The sequence below is a fragment of the Capra hircus genome, chromosome 29, assembly GCF_001704415.2.
Source record: "Capra hircus breed San Clemente chromosome 29, ASM170441v1, whole genome shotgun sequence".
NCBI classification, from domain to species: Eukaryota; Metazoa; Chordata; class Mammalia; order Artiodactyla; family Bovidae; genus Capra; species Capra hircus.
In genome coordinates this window covers 38,512,879-38,528,447 of record NC_030836.1, presented here as the reverse complement: position 1 = coordinate 38,528,447, position 15,569 = coordinate 38,512,879, and the positions used below count along the sequence as shown (strand labels likewise).

Here is a 15,569-nt window from a genome sequence, read left to right as displayed (position 1 = left end):
CAATGCATATGCCATAAACTGGCTAGGAAGATGACATGAAACCATGAGTGTTGAGCATGGCCCCTAGTATCCATTTTCATGATGTATTTAGCAGTTTTTTCTCCAAGCAGGCAAAGTTCTCCGTCTTCTTAGATGTCCATGCAGATCAGTTTGATTTTCCAGCCAAGCTTCAAGGAAGAGATTACAGTTCAATTCTCTGTATTCTAAAAAGCTTCAAAGTCCCCTCGCCAAGGACACTGATGAAGGTAAAGATTTTATCAAGAGTTTTGTGTGTGTGTGTCCTTTTTTTTTTTTTTTTTTTTTTCCAGATCTTTCAGTGACCTAAAGGGGAAAACTAGGGTAGGTCAGAGCATATATAACTAGGGGCTCCCAGTCAGCACTACATATGAAGAACCTAAACTTCCTTGAGTACTTGGAGCCAGGAAAGAAGCATGAAGTGGCTTGTGCTCCTCGGGCTGGTGGCTTTCTCAGTGTGCATAGTCAAGTAAGTACGGCGACTGTATGTCACATCATATTCCTTTCTCGGATTTCTTTTTCATCTGATTATTCTTCCACCCATCAGGTTTAGAAGGGAATGGAATATTTCCCTAAAAGTCTTAAAGGTCAACTCTGACTTATTGATAAGTAACTTGCTATAGAACTGTGGATTCCAAGGTCTTGGTGTAGATTAGTGTTGCACAACATTTGGGGTCCAGTCATGTCATGACCTGTTGAAAATGCAACTCCTTGCAACTGTTCAGTGCAGTCTATGCAGATGTTGATCTGGTCCTGTGGAATAGCACTTTTCTAAATTTTGTTTAACATGTCCTCTTTTTTCCCTGTCAATTTCAGTGTGTATATGCCTATGTCCGCATCTCTGTATCACTGTAATTTACCTCTCCATCACTTTGGAAGTCACTGGGAGTCTATTTCTCTTTGTGTTGTTTTCTTTTAATTTTTTCATTTGACTCTTACTTCCTTCTCAAGCCTCCGAATTTCCCTTCCTTGTTCCCTATATCTTGGATTCTTTTAAATCTCTCTTCTCTTTCAACTTGGAGAAAGATACACTGTCTTATATGTGACAAGCAGTGTGACCACAGCCAACTCAGAAACCTCTTGCATTTCAAATTGCTCCGTTGTAAAAGAGAATGAGTCCCCTTCTACCTCTTCTTTGAGGTTCTTTGAGAAGGAATGATTGGGATGGCAACAGCAATGTTAATGGCTGTCATGGTTGAGACTTCCTATTTATCAGGTACCTTATATCCATCATTTCACGTATCCCCAAGATATTCAATTTGGAGGGTTTGTATTGTTACATTCCACCATTTTGCCGAAGGGGACACTGAGACACCACCCAAGATGGGTCTTACCCAAGATGGCAGAAAAGAACCTGTATTCAAATCTATGTCTTTGCCATGGTATATGCATAAAATTTTGATAATAATGTGCTTTACAAAAATGATTAGAAAACACACAGGGCCATTAAAATGACAGTTATACATTAACACTGATAGTTAATTGTAGCATCTTCTTTGTTTTCTTTGTCAAATGGTTGGTGAAAGAATACCTCTAAGGAGAGTGAAGACCATGAGAAAAACCCTCAGTGGTAAAAACATGCTGAACGATGTCTTGAAGGAACATCCTTACAGACTGCCCCAGATTTCTTTTCGTGGTTCAAATCTAACTATTCACCCATTGAGAAACATGAGAGATGTGAGCATTTTGGGAGGATGTTCCTCCACAGTGCCTGCTGGTGCTCTAGCTTAGCATGGGGCTCATCTGGAGTTGCTAGGAGGGATGTTGGGTTTGGGGTTCCTGCAGGAGGCCGAGACAATGGAAAACAGGGACCCCAGCCAGAGGAGAAGACACTCTCATTCTCAACTGTTGGTCTTTGTGACTGGGCCTGTCAATTACCAGGTGGCAGGTAAATATCCATTTCTGTGTCAAACATGTGTCATTAGTTTGAGGAGGGTTGTTCCTTCTGAATGATGTGAGCCACTCAGTTACAGATGAAGAGTGAACCATCACTGATCAAAAGGTAGAACCAACTGCAAAGCAATTGTGAATCCCCAGGTAGAGGAATTCAGTTTCCACAGATGCAAGAGCAACAGCAGGAAAAAGTTACTGAACCTGTATTCCGTGTATGACCATAAGAATCTAACACAGTGCTTACTGCTTTGAGATTAGAAAAGGGCTTATTTTGTCTTCAGGAATGCCCCTGAGAGCCTGAGAGATAGGCAAAGAAAAAATACATGTCAATTGAAAGGGTCACCAGCGTGGTGTTGATTGGATGTGGTCTGAGTTTAGAGGAAGTGGCTGGAGTTGATCAAGAAGGACCTCCTGGAGAAGGGATTGTGATGCTTGGTTTGAAGAGACTACAGAGCTCCTCAAATGAAGGCACCAGGACTTCCCTGGGTGTCCAGCAGTCCTGGAGGCCCAGTGTTTATGCCTCTGGGCTTCCCATGAAGGAGGTACAACTTCAATGCCTGGTCATAGAGTTCATATCTTACATACAATATAGCACAGGAAAAAATATATCAAATGCAGATACCTCTGTGTCCAAAGTCTGTGAGCTGCACGGTGGTTAGAAAGTGATCTCAAGATATGTGATACCCAGAGGGAGGCATCAGTGTGGGAATAGAGGGTAGCCAGTTCTGCACTAACCCACTCCCTCCTTCTCCCTGTAGTTGGTCTACATGGGTAACATCACCATTGAAACACCCTCTCAGGAGTTCCAGGTTGTCTTTGACACAGCCTCATCTGACTTGTGGGTGCCCTCCATCTATTGCAACAGCTCAACCTGTTGTGAGTACAGACACTTCCTACCCGGACCATCTTTCACTTACCCTGCCGCCCTGTTTTCACCCTTGGAACCTGATGACACTCATCTCTTGTGTCTGAAGCTACACATGTTAGGTTCAGACATCGCCAGTCTTCCACCTTCTGGCTTGCCAATAAGACGTTCGAGATCATGCATGGATCTGGGAAAATGAGAGGAGTTGTTCATGACACAGTTCGGGTAACAGTGTAACAAATGCTGAGTCAGGACTGTATATGAGGCGACCACTGCTTACAAAACAGATGCAGGACCATCTGGCAAGACCTTTCCTAGCCTAACTCCCATAAAATTTGGCCATCTTATCCACAGGATCATGTCTCTGGTGAGGCAATGCCCGCGGTGACACACGAGCAAACAAATTAGCTAACCCAGAGAGTGGCTTGAGGTGTAGACTTGCAGCTTTTGTGCCCATAAGCAGTTCAAGGTTCATTTGGCTTGGAGTGAGAAGGGATAAAAGCACCTACTTTTATATTAACAGACTGTTCCAGCAACTTTCAGGTGATAACTGGTTTAATTCTGCAACAACCTCACAAAGCAGTTACTCTGATTAGGTCATGAGACTTTATGAGGTAGGTCCAGACAGCAAGGGCATTGCTGAGAGCACACAGTTGATAAAAGGGGGAGTTAGGCTGTCTTTTCAGGCCTGAAGTTGCTGTGGGGTGTTTAGGGACAGGATAAAATGGATCTGGGGACCCTGGAGGCAGTCAAGGGCTTTATGTATCAGGAGTGGGAAACTGGAGGCCTGAGAATTCAAGGGGCCTGATAAATGAGTTCTCACTCTAGAGACCCTTGAGAGTCTAATAAATCTATGGCTTGCTTTCCCCAAAATACTTGAGTAGTTCCCCTCTCTCTCTTTCTCTTTCATACACACTCACAGAAATATACACATATCCCCAAAAGTGAATTCCCCAGGCAGTAATTTCATAGAATCCTGCAAGCAAGATTGTGTTTTTGGATTCTGTTTTCCAGGACAGATGGAGAATCCACAGTACCTTACCGAGAATTCAGTCCATTCTTGTCATTAGGTCACAGTAATGGCAAAGAGAAGTCTATCTTGCTCTCAATTGTTTTGTCCATAAGGTAGCACCAATGGGACCTGTCCTGACTCATGGTTGCCCCACCTGTACAGAAGCCACAAGACCAATTTAACTCACTCAGGTAGTGTTTTTCAGAGGGGCAGATGTTTTAGAATTTGCAGCCTCTCTCAAATGGAACCCAAATTCCCCTTCTAGGTTTCTCTACCCATTTGTGGGCAACCAAAGACAGAGCCCAGCCTCAATTCTTCTTTGAGGATCTAATGGCAATGCACCTCAGCCCAGTCCTAGCCCCACTTCACGTATCTGTAAGTGGGAACACTCTTCTCTCCCACAGATTGGGGACCTTGTAAGCACTTACCATCCGTTTGGTCTAAGCATGGTGGAATCCGGGTTTGAGAGTAGAAGATTTGATGGTGTCTTGGGCTTGAACTACCCCAACCTATCCTTCTCCAGAGCCATCCCTATCTTTGACAAACTGAAAAATCAAGGTGCCATTTCTGAGCCTGTTTTTGCCTTCTACTTGAGCAAGTAAGTCTGAGATGGACAACTCCTTTCTCCAAATTAGCTGTAAAATGCTTTCAGTTGCACGAAAATTATAGAACACTTGATAAAGAAGTATCCTGAGAGAAAAATAACCAAGGATAACTATGGCCCCAAGGCCCTACCTGGTTTCAACACTTGCTTTTATAGATAAAATGTTATTTGAACACAAACCTACCCCTGGGCTCAAGACCAGTAACTTGGTCTAGGGGGGTGAGATAGGAAGGAGGCAAAAGGAAGGCAACAGGGAACAATTTGGAGGAAAAAGCATTATGATTTGATTATGAATTTGTTAAGGAAGGAAGGAAAAGGATGGTGGATATCTTTTCTTCCTCATTGGGACTTCACTGGGAACTCTGGATCAGCTCCGCAATTTGTGGAACCAATGAGAAATGAAAGTGTGGGACACAAAAGTATGGAACCCTTTGTTCAAGGAATATTAGGCATTTCAAGACAGGGAGAGCAGAGATGAGGTCCCTTCTGAGTGTTGGGCCCTTTGGACAGTGGAGGTCACAGGCCAGCAGAGCCAACTCTGGGTGACCTGAACCCACACCCTTAGAACTCAGATAAGATACATACGGTTGAGTCCCTTTACTGTTCACCTGAAACTCAGAATATTGTTAATCAGCTATACTCCAATACAAATTAAAGTTTGTTTGTTTGTTTTTTTTAATAAATATAGATTGTGGGGATGTAGGAGGAGAACCAGCTGTCTCTGCAGAGAAAACAAGGAGCAGGAGTCAGAAGGAAAGAACTAGGGAATGAAGAGAGCTATGGACACACTTCTTTTCGAAAAACTTATATTGAAGTGTGTCTAATCTTCAGTGTTGCATTAAGATCTGCTGCACAACAATGTAACTGAGTTATACACATAAAAATATATTTTTCTTATTCATTTTCATGTGGTATATCACTGAATATTGAATATAGTTCCTGACGCTCTACAATAGGACTTTGTTGTTTTTCATTCCTCTGTTTCCCCAACTCCCAGTCCTCCATTCACCACACTCTTCCTCATGACAACCTGATGTCTTGGCCCTCTTTGGTTTTGGATGAACTCTCATATCCCCTGCTGCTGAGAAAACCCCTTGATACTCACCAAAAGAGGGAAATAAAACAAAGAATTTTGCTGGGTCTGGATATTGGGGGGAGTCACCGGTAAGGGCTCATGCTGACTGGTGTGTGTCTCTGACTTCCCAAGGATTCTAGAGGCTACTGCTATACCACCTTTAAAGAGAAAATTGTGAGGAGATCTACAGAGACCTGGGTCCTGGGTGAAGCCTTCCTGAGGCTGTATTTCTCTGTCTTTGATCGAGGAAATGACAGGATTGGCCTGGCACCAGCAGTGTAAATGCTTGGAGAGGTTCAGGAATCAGTAAGGGCATTACTAACACAAACTTACTCACACTTTGAGCACTCCTGCCCAGGATGCTGGTGAACTGTATTTGGTATTTTGTGCACGCTATTCTCAGTAAAGAATAAAGGGTTTCAGTCTTAATGGTGCTGAAACAAATGTTGCCTCTGTTTGTGTCTGTGAGTAAAGGATCTAGAACCAAGTCTGAATCAAAATTGAGAGGATCCCTATTCCAACTAGCTTCAAGGAAAAGGGAGACTCATTGAAATGATTCTGGGAATCTAGGATACAAGAATCAGAGCAAATATTAAGATCTCAGTGACTGGACCCAAGAAATCAGAAGTCATGAATACTCTATCACCCTCGCTATTTCCCTTCAGTCTACTTTGATGGTCTTAGCCTGGCAACTTTTTTCCTTAAGGCTTCTATATGTAGTGAGGGTGTTCAAGATACCTGCCCTAGGGTTTTAAATCCTGAAGGCATCACCTAGTAAGGAAAAAAGATTGCAGACATCAGAGTTAAAGTGTGTTCTCTGAATCACCAACCTCAGTCCAAATGTACAGTCCTAGATCAGCCATCCTGGCAGGGATATAGGGTCTTATGACTGGCTTCACATGGTCTTTGCCCCTGACTCAGCAGCACACATGATTGTTAGTTTCCTTCAGAACTACATGACTGAAGCTGGGGAGAGGCAGCCCCAAGGATAGCGACTGGCAAATGGTCTAGGACATGAAAGAATTTGTGATGACCCACAAACCCAACCACCTCCTCTTTCAGAGGAATTATAAGGGGTAATGAAATAGACTCTCTTCATCCCATCTCAGACGAACTTATCACTGGGCTTCTCCTCCAGGGGATGTTGGGTGAGGTACTTCATGCAGGACTGGTTCCCTCTTGTTCCCAAATCCTAGTCACCAGCTCTCTGCCACATATACCTGCTCTGTCCTTTCCAGTCCTACTTGGTAAGTGGTGGCCCCAGTGGATCCCTGAGCCATCCCCTTCCTCCAGGGCCCAGAATGCTCCTTCCTTGGCTTCCAGTGTTGTTGGGGAGAATGCAACGCAGGTTACACAGAGCCTTCAGCCTTTCTGAGCTTCCTCCAGGGGTGGAGCCACAGACTATTTGCTTGGAGCTGACATGGTGAGGCAATTTTGCAGTGGAAGCATCCATTCTTTCCACCTGGAGTCCCTCAGTAGATTCCTCAACTGAGTCAGCAGGGGTCACAGGTTGATTTCCTTTCAGATTGACTGGTTTGATCTTCTTGTTGTATATGGAACTCTCAAGAATCTTCTCAAGTGTCACAGTTCAAAAGCTCAATTCTTCGGCATTCACCCTTTTTTATGGTCCAGATCACACATTGTACATGATTACTGGAAAAATCATAGCTGTGACACTATAGACCTCTTTAGCAAAGGGAGGCTCTGCTTTTTAATACACTGTGCAGGTTTTTCATAGCCTTTCTTCCTTCCAAGGACCAAGTGTCTTTTAATTTTGGGCTGCAGTCAAGGTCCATCGTGGTTTTGGAGCTCAAGAAAATAAAATCTGCCAATGTTTCCACTTCTCCCTCATCTATATGCCATGATGTGGTGGGACCGGATGCCAAGAATGTTGAATATATTTTTGTGAACAGTGTTTTGGATGTTGAGTTTTAAGCCAGTTTTTGCATCTCCTCTCCTCATCAAAGGGCTCTTTAGTTCTTCTTTGCTTTCTGCCATTAGGGCAGTATCATCTTCATATCTGTGAATGTTGATATTTCTCCCAGCAATCTTTACTGTATCTTGGGATTAATGCAGTTCAGCATATTGAATGATCTATCCTATATAGAAGTTAAATAACCAGGGTGACAGTGTACACTTTGTCACACTTCTTTCCCAGTTTTAAATCTTTCAGTTATTCCGTGTATGATTCTAACTGCCACTTTTTGACCTACATACAGACTTTTCAGGAGACAGGTTAGGTGATCTGATACTCCTATTTCCTTAAGAATTTTCCACAGTTTGTTGTGGTCCACACAGTGAAAGTCTTCAGCATAATCAGTGAAGCAAATTGAAATGTTTTCTGGGATTCCCTTGCTTTCTCTATGATCCAATGGATGTTGGCAATTTGATATCTTGTTCCTCAAACCAGTTTGTACATCTGTAAGTTTTCATTTCATGTAGTGTTGAAGCTTAGCTTGAAGGATTTTGAGCATTACCTTGCTAGCAAGTGACATGAGCGCAATTGCATGATAGATTGAACATTCTTTGGAATTGCCTTTCTTTTGGATTGGAATGAAAATTGACCGTTCCCAGCACTGTGACCATTGCTGAGTTTTCCAAATTTGCTGACATATTGAATGCAGCACTTTACAGCCTCATTCTTTAGGATTTTTAAATAGCTCAGCTGGAAATCCATCACCTCTCCTATCATTGTTTGTAGTGATGCTTCCTAAGGCCCACTTGGCTTTATATTCCAGTATATCTGGCTTTACCTGAGTGACACAAGCATCGTCCCTATCCCGGTCTTTCTGACCTTTTATGCACAGTTCTCCTGTGCATTCTTGCCACCTCTTCTTAATCTCATCTTCTTCTGTTAAGTCTCTGAATTTTCTTACATTTATTGAGCCCATCCTTGCATGAAGTGCTCATCTTGTAGCTCCAATTTTTCTGAAGTGGTCTATACTCTTTAAAATGCTATTATTTTCCTCTAATTCTTGCAGTGTTCACTTCTGAAGACTTTCCATATCTCCTTGCTTTTCTCTGGAACTATGCATTCCATTCAGTATATCTTTTCCTTTCTCCTTTGCCTTTCACTTCTCTTATTTTTTTAAGGCCTCTTCAGGCAACCCCTTTTCCTTCTCCTATTTGTTTTTCTTGGGGATGGTTTTGGTGACCCCTTCCCATAAAATGTTACAAACCTCCATCCATAGATCTTCAGGCTTCCACTTAATCCCTTGAATCTATTTTTCATCTCCACTATAAAATCATAAGGGATTTGATTTAAGTCATAGCTGAATGTTCTACTGGTTTTCCTTACTTACTTCAATTAAAGCCTAAATACTGCCTGCTTCTGCCTAAGCATTGTTGCCAGATCACCACCCACCACTCTCAGTCGGTGTGGAGCAAAAACTCACAATTTGAGGACTGTTACCCTAGGTTTGTGCTTGGCTTTTCACGTGCTTATCTGTGTGACCTTGATCAAGTCCCTTAACCTCAGTTTTGTCATCTGGTCAATGGGCACCATGATGATAATTCCACCTCTAGATGCATGTGTGCCTCCTAAGAAGAAGTGGCCCTGAGAGGGCTTACTTGGTTCCTGAGTCTGGAAAAAGTATGAATTATTTTGCCACCTAGGGAGGTGGAAACCTTCTGTTCAGTGGTTATGGCTGCCATCTGCAATGCTAAATACTGATTCAAGCCAAATGACATCTATCTCTGAACCTGACCCAGAACTCTGACTGAGCCGATGCTTTTGTTTTCTGGGCCCCAACAAGGGCTAATCAATACTTGCTCAGATTGCTCCCTTCCCAGGCTTATCAGTCAGCCTTACCTTGTCAACTACTTCTAGCCTGAAATCACACTGCAAGGAGAGTTGTAAGGCTGTTGGTCTCTTTTTGGTTTCCACATCTCCAGTGTAGCAAGAAGTAGCTGTTATGCTTACTTGTCATAGCAACAGCTATGGCAACCTGTACATTACAATCTCAGCCTGTTAAATGTAACTGTCCCCACTTGGCCCCTCATGTTTAAATTCCCTACAGTTGCCTTAGAAACCTTCCTATGCTTGCTGTTTAACGACCAAATATGTGTGGACTTAATCTAGTTTTCTTTCCCAAGTATGATTCCAACCATGCAATGAAGTAAGCAGACATTTAGTCATCTAACTACCCACAGGAATTGACAAAAGCGTACCACCCATCCATTTCTTCCTTGCCCTAAAACAACTTTGAAGTGATCTGCTGAAACAATGTGATAAATTGGCATGTACACTCCAGAAGGGACACTTTTTCTGGATCCGTTTTGCACCTAGTGCCAGATGTCTACCACAAGCCTTGCCCTCCAGCAGCTAGTCACCTGGTTTTTGCAGACTCAGCCCACTTCAGATCCCTTCGACATCCCTCAGTAAAATCTAGAGAATAAACTGAGTCAAAGCTCTCTCTCCTGCAGAAAACAGTTTTGGTTTTTTTTTTTGTTTGTTTGTTTTTTTTTTAGAAAACAATTTTTGGTAACATTCAAATTTTGTGCTCCTTGCCTTGGATTCAGAGACCTGCACCAGAGGATGAGAAGCCTCCCCTTCCAACTGAATCGTTCTCCACTCCAACCAGGACCAGAACCTTCACTGGACCCTGTGTCTTCATTGATATGATTCAGTTGCTAAGCCATGTCTGACTCTTTGTGATTACATGTTCGGCAGCAAAACAGGCCTCCCTGTCTTTCACTATTTCGTGTAGTTTCCTCAAACTCATATCCTTTGAGTAGATGATGCCATCTCATATTCTCATCTCTCTCTTTCTGTCCACAATCTTTCCCAGCATTAGGGTCTCTTCCAAAGAGATGGGTCCTGACATCATTGGCCTAAGTGTTGGAGCTTCATCTTCATCATCAGTCCTTCCATTGAATATTACTCTACCACTTCCAAAACAAAACTCATGTTTCCAATCACCTAACAATTTTGAACGTTGATAAAGTTTAATAGAAGTGGGATCTGGTCCTCTGGGAAATCCCAGTGCTGCCGGCCTGCCTTTCTCTTACCATTCTCTCCACCTGGCATAGAATTGCTTCTCTACAGCTTCTCCAGCTTGAAATGGCCTGCTGACCCAAAATTGTCAGCTATCCAGAACTTGTTCCTTCCTCCTTCCTTAAAGACTTCTGCCTGCTCCCTGATTGTCCTCTTTGAATCAGTTCAGTTCAATCTCTCAGTCATGTCCACTCTTTGCTATATCATGGGGTGCAACATGCAAGGCTTCCCTGTCCATTGCAGACTCCCAGAGCTTGCTCAAACTCATGTTCATCAAGTTGATCATGCCACCCAACAATTTCATCTTCTATCTTCCCCTTTGCCTCCTGCTTTTAATCTTTTCCAGCATCGGGGTCTTTTATAATGAGTCAGTTCTACCTATCAATTGGCCAGAATAATAGAGGTTCAGCTTCAGTATCGGTCCTTCCAATGACTATTCATGACTGATTTCCTTTAAGATGGACTGGTTGGATCTCCTTGCATTCCAAGGGATTCTCAAGAGTCTTGTCCAGCACGCAGTTCAAAAGCATCAATTCTTTGGTGCTCAGCTTTCTTTATGGTCCAACTCTCACATCCACTCACGACTTCTGGAAAAACCATAGCTTTGACTCTACAGATCTTTGCTGGTAAAGTAATTTCTCTGCTTTTTAGTATTCTGTCAAGATTTTTCACAGTTTTTCTTCCAAGGACCAAGTGTGTGTGTGTGTGTGTGTGTGTGTGTGTGTGTTTTCCCACAGCTACAATCACCATCTGCAGTTATTTTGGAGCCCAGGAAAATAAACTATGTCATTGCTTTCATTGTTTCTCCCTGTATTTGCCATGAAATAATAGAACTGGATGAGGTGATCTATGTTTTTTGAAATGTATGTACCTCATAAAGACCATCCCCAAGAGAATGAAAGGCAAAATGGTTCCTGGAAATAATGTAAAAAAAGAAGAGAAGCAAAAGGCAAAAGGGAAAAGAAACACATACCAACCTGAATGCAGGGTTCCAAAAACAGCAAGAGGAGATTAAAAAAAAAAAAAAGCCTTCTTAAGTGATCAGTGCAAAGATATAGAGGAAAACAATAGAATGGGAAAGACGAAAGATCTGCTCAAGAAAAATAGAGGTAGGGAAGGATGGTTTCATGCAAACATGGGCCAAATAAAAGACAGAAATGGCATGGACCTAAGAAAAGCAGAATATTTTAAGAAGAGGTTGAAAGAATATATAGAAGAACTATACAAAAAGGATATTAATGATCCAGATAACCACGATGGTGTGATCACTCACCTAGAGCTAGACATCCTGAAATGTGAAGTCAAGAGGACCTTAAGAAGCATCACTACAAGTAAAGCTAGTGGTTGTGATGGAATTGCTGTTGAGCTATTTCAAATCCTAAAAGATGATGCCGTTAAAGTGCGGCACTTAATATGCTAGCAAATTTGGAAAACTCAGCGGTGGCCACAGGATTGAAAATGTTGTTTTCATTGCAATCCCAAAGAAAGGCGATTTCAAAGAATGTTCATCTGCCACACAATTGCACTCATCTCACATGCTACCAAAGTAATTTCTCCAAGCAAGTCTGCAACAGTACATGAATTGTGAATTTTCATATGTTCAAGCTGGATCTAGAAAAGGCAGAGGAACCAGAGATCAAATTGCCATCATCGGTTGGATCATAGAAAAAACAACAGAATTCCAGAAATATACCTACTTCTGCTTTATTGACCACGTAAAAGCATTTGACAGTGTGGATCACAACAAACTGTGGAAAACTTACTGAGATTGGCATACCAGACCATCTTGCCTGCCTTCTGAGATATCTGTATTCAGGTCAAGAAGCAATAGTTAGAACTGAACATGGAACAGCAGACTGGTTCCAAATCAGGAAAGGAGTAATTAAAGGCTGTATATTGTCACCCTGCTTATTTAAATTCTATGCTGAGTACATCATGCAAAATGCCCAACTGGATGAAGCACAAGCTGGAATCACGGCTACTGGGAGAAATATCAATAACCTCAGATATGCAGAAGACACCACTCTCGTGGAAAAATGTGAAGATAAACTAAAGAGCCTCTTGATGAAAGTGAAAGGGGAGAGTGAAACATCTGGCTTAAATTCCACATTCACAAAATGAAGATCATGGCATTTCATCTCATCACTTCATGGCAAATAGATGGGGAAACAAGGGAAACAGTGAGAAACTTTATTTTTAGGAGCTCCAAAATCACTACAGATGATGACTGTAGCCATGAAATTAAAAGATGCTTGCTTGTTAGAAGAAAGTTATGACAAATTGAGCAACATTTTTAAAAGCAAAGGCATTACTTTGGTAAAAAAATTCAGTATAATCAAAGCTATTTTTTCCAGTTGTCACGTATGGATGGGAGAGTTGGAGCATAAAGAACGGCGAGTAATGAAGAACTGAAGGTTTTGAACTGTGGTGTTGTACAAGACTCTTGAGAGTCCCTTGGACTACAAGGAGATCCAACAAGTCCATGCTAAAGGAAATCAATTCTGAATATTCATTGGAAGGACAGATGCTGAAGCTGAAACTCCAATACTTTGGACAACTGATGTGAAGAACTTACTCATTAGAAAAGGCCCTATTACTGAGAAAGATTGAAGGCAGGAGGAGAAGAGGATAACACAGCATGAAATGGTTGGATGGCATCAGCGACTTAATGACATGAGCTTAAGCAAGATCCAGGAGTTGATGAAGGACAAAGCCTGGCGTGCTGCAGTCCATGGGGTTGCAAAGAGTCAGACATGACTGAGCAACTGAAATGAACTGAACATACCCATAGCAAATGCTATTTGTAACTGTCATGATTCTCCAGCAAGACAGGGTTCCCCAAAGCCCCATATCCCTGTGCACCCCTGCACAGAAGTCACAGCCTAGCATTCACCAGGCATTCAGTGAGTTCTGATTGCAGGAGCACCTCCATTTTGCTAAACATAGCGGAGCAAAGGACATATTTATTTTCCTGTCTCAAACAACTTGAAAACAGAAGAGATAAATGAAAGAGCAGTTTTCTCAGCAAATGTCAGGCAGCAGAGAATGAATTCCTGAGGCAGGGAGGAAGCAAGGTGAATTCTACAATTGCATCAATTCTAGAAATAGTTTCCAACACATACATGGAAGGGCTATCTAGGCAGAGAAAAACTGTCTCCCAAGAGGAAAGATTTGAGACTCTAGATATTTAGAGTTCACAGGAGACAGCTACACACAGAGAACTTTGGGAGTGTACAGGTGATACCCTTCCAATTTACAGCAGAGAGAGAGAATAGTACTCATCAGGATTGTAGGGAATAATCTTTGAGTCTCAAATTGCACCAAGTCTAATGGCATCCCCACCCACCAGCATGGAAATTACTCATAATTCCCATGACATCAGTATGGCCATGAAGACAATATTGCCTTACTAGTGGGGAATAATAAACCTGATCTAAAGGCAGGTCTTATATCAGCTAAAAGCTTGAACAGCAAGCCTTCAAAAAATACAATTGCTTCCATGAAATTAACAATGTCTGCAAGCAGTGCCATGAATAATTTTTAAAAATTAAGAATATTCAGCATCCAAAGGATAAAAATTGCCATACCCAATATCCAACTTAAAATTTCCATATGAAGTGTAAAAATATTTGTCCTATGTCGATCAAAATATTGTAAATTAAATATCCTCTAATTAAGATAAATAAATTTAAAAAGAAAAAAAAATCCCAATGTGTAAAGAAGCAAGAAACTAGCCAAAATGAGGGAAAAAATTAATTAGTAAATACACTGTTGAAATATACATTACATAATTAGCAGGGAAGGATATTAAAATTCTTCCTAGAATAATAATCTTTATAGTCATGTAGCTGAAGAATATTGAGTATGTTAAATAGAGACATGGAAAATAGGAATGAAAAGTCTGGGAAACAATTAATTGTGCATCACAGAGATTTGAAACAACTTTAAGAATACTGAAATATATGTAAATGGAATCCCCCACAAAGTGAAAGATGGAGAATAGAGAAAAGAACTTCATAATTACTGGCTGAAAAATTTCCAGATATGATGAAAGCTTTAAACCCATTAACACAGAAGTTCAATTAATTCAAGGACAAGAAATAGGACAACTATTCAAAGGTGCATGATAATTCATTGTTTCAAACAATCAACCAAAGAAAAATAACCAGAAGGAAAAACAGACACAATAGAACAAAAATGGGAAAAACAGCCAATTAGGCATATGAAACAATGTTATCCAGAAGACACTGGCACCACATCTTAAAATGCTGAGAGAAATAGAATTTGCCGGGGGCCAGCGTGAGGAACTCTGCCCATGGCAAAGGTCATGAGGAAGGAGGCTTGCCATATGCAAAGGCATGATCAAGCTTCAGGAAACTCCCTGTTCCCGAGCATCTAACCCCAAAACTAGAGTCTGTTTTATGCTCTCACCTACACCTCTGAATTTACGGGGGGCTCTCCCCCATAACCGTTTGTCTCGGAGAAGGAGTAAACGTGCAGCTCCAAGGCAATAAAAATTCCTGGGTGTGACAAGAGTGTTTCAGCTTACGGACTCCTCTGAAGGTTATCTAGCCCGCCTGTATAGGTTCCTCTGGCCACGCGTGATTGTTTACAGCCTCCCAACCTGAGAGGCACAAGATGTTTTAGACTTACTAAAGGCAAATTCTTTTGGGGAGTTGGAAATTATTAGTATAGTGGGTTGGTTAGGAATTATATTGGTGAAGGGTTTTTCACTTGTTGTGTCAATAATTGCTGCTAATTCCCTGCTCTGGGTGGGACAAGGGTGTCTCAGGTCAAACCTCTCTGTTGACAGATGAGCTTGTGTGACAGGATTATCCATACTCCTGCCACTACTGCACATGATTGTTTACTACCTCTCAACCATAAACAGCACAGAGAGTTTTGAAGTATTTTGAGAGTCTTAATTAGCATAGGGCTTTTTCTTCTTGTTGAGTCAATGATTGCCGCCAGGCCTCCATATCCTTAGGCACCTGGAAATATATTAATTAATGTATTTGGACTGTAGAAAAGGAAATATAGTAGTTTTTAAGGTTAGCAATACTAGACTTTCTGAGTTAATGGATTTTCTCTTTTGTAATAGATCACTGT

At 41.6% G+C, this 15,569-nt stretch overlaps 1 pseudogene; it reads left to right on the top strand.

Moving 5' to 3' along the window:
• LOC102180299 overlaps nucleotides 432–15,569 on the top strand; it is a 31,223-nt pseudogene continuing 16,085 nt past the window's right edge.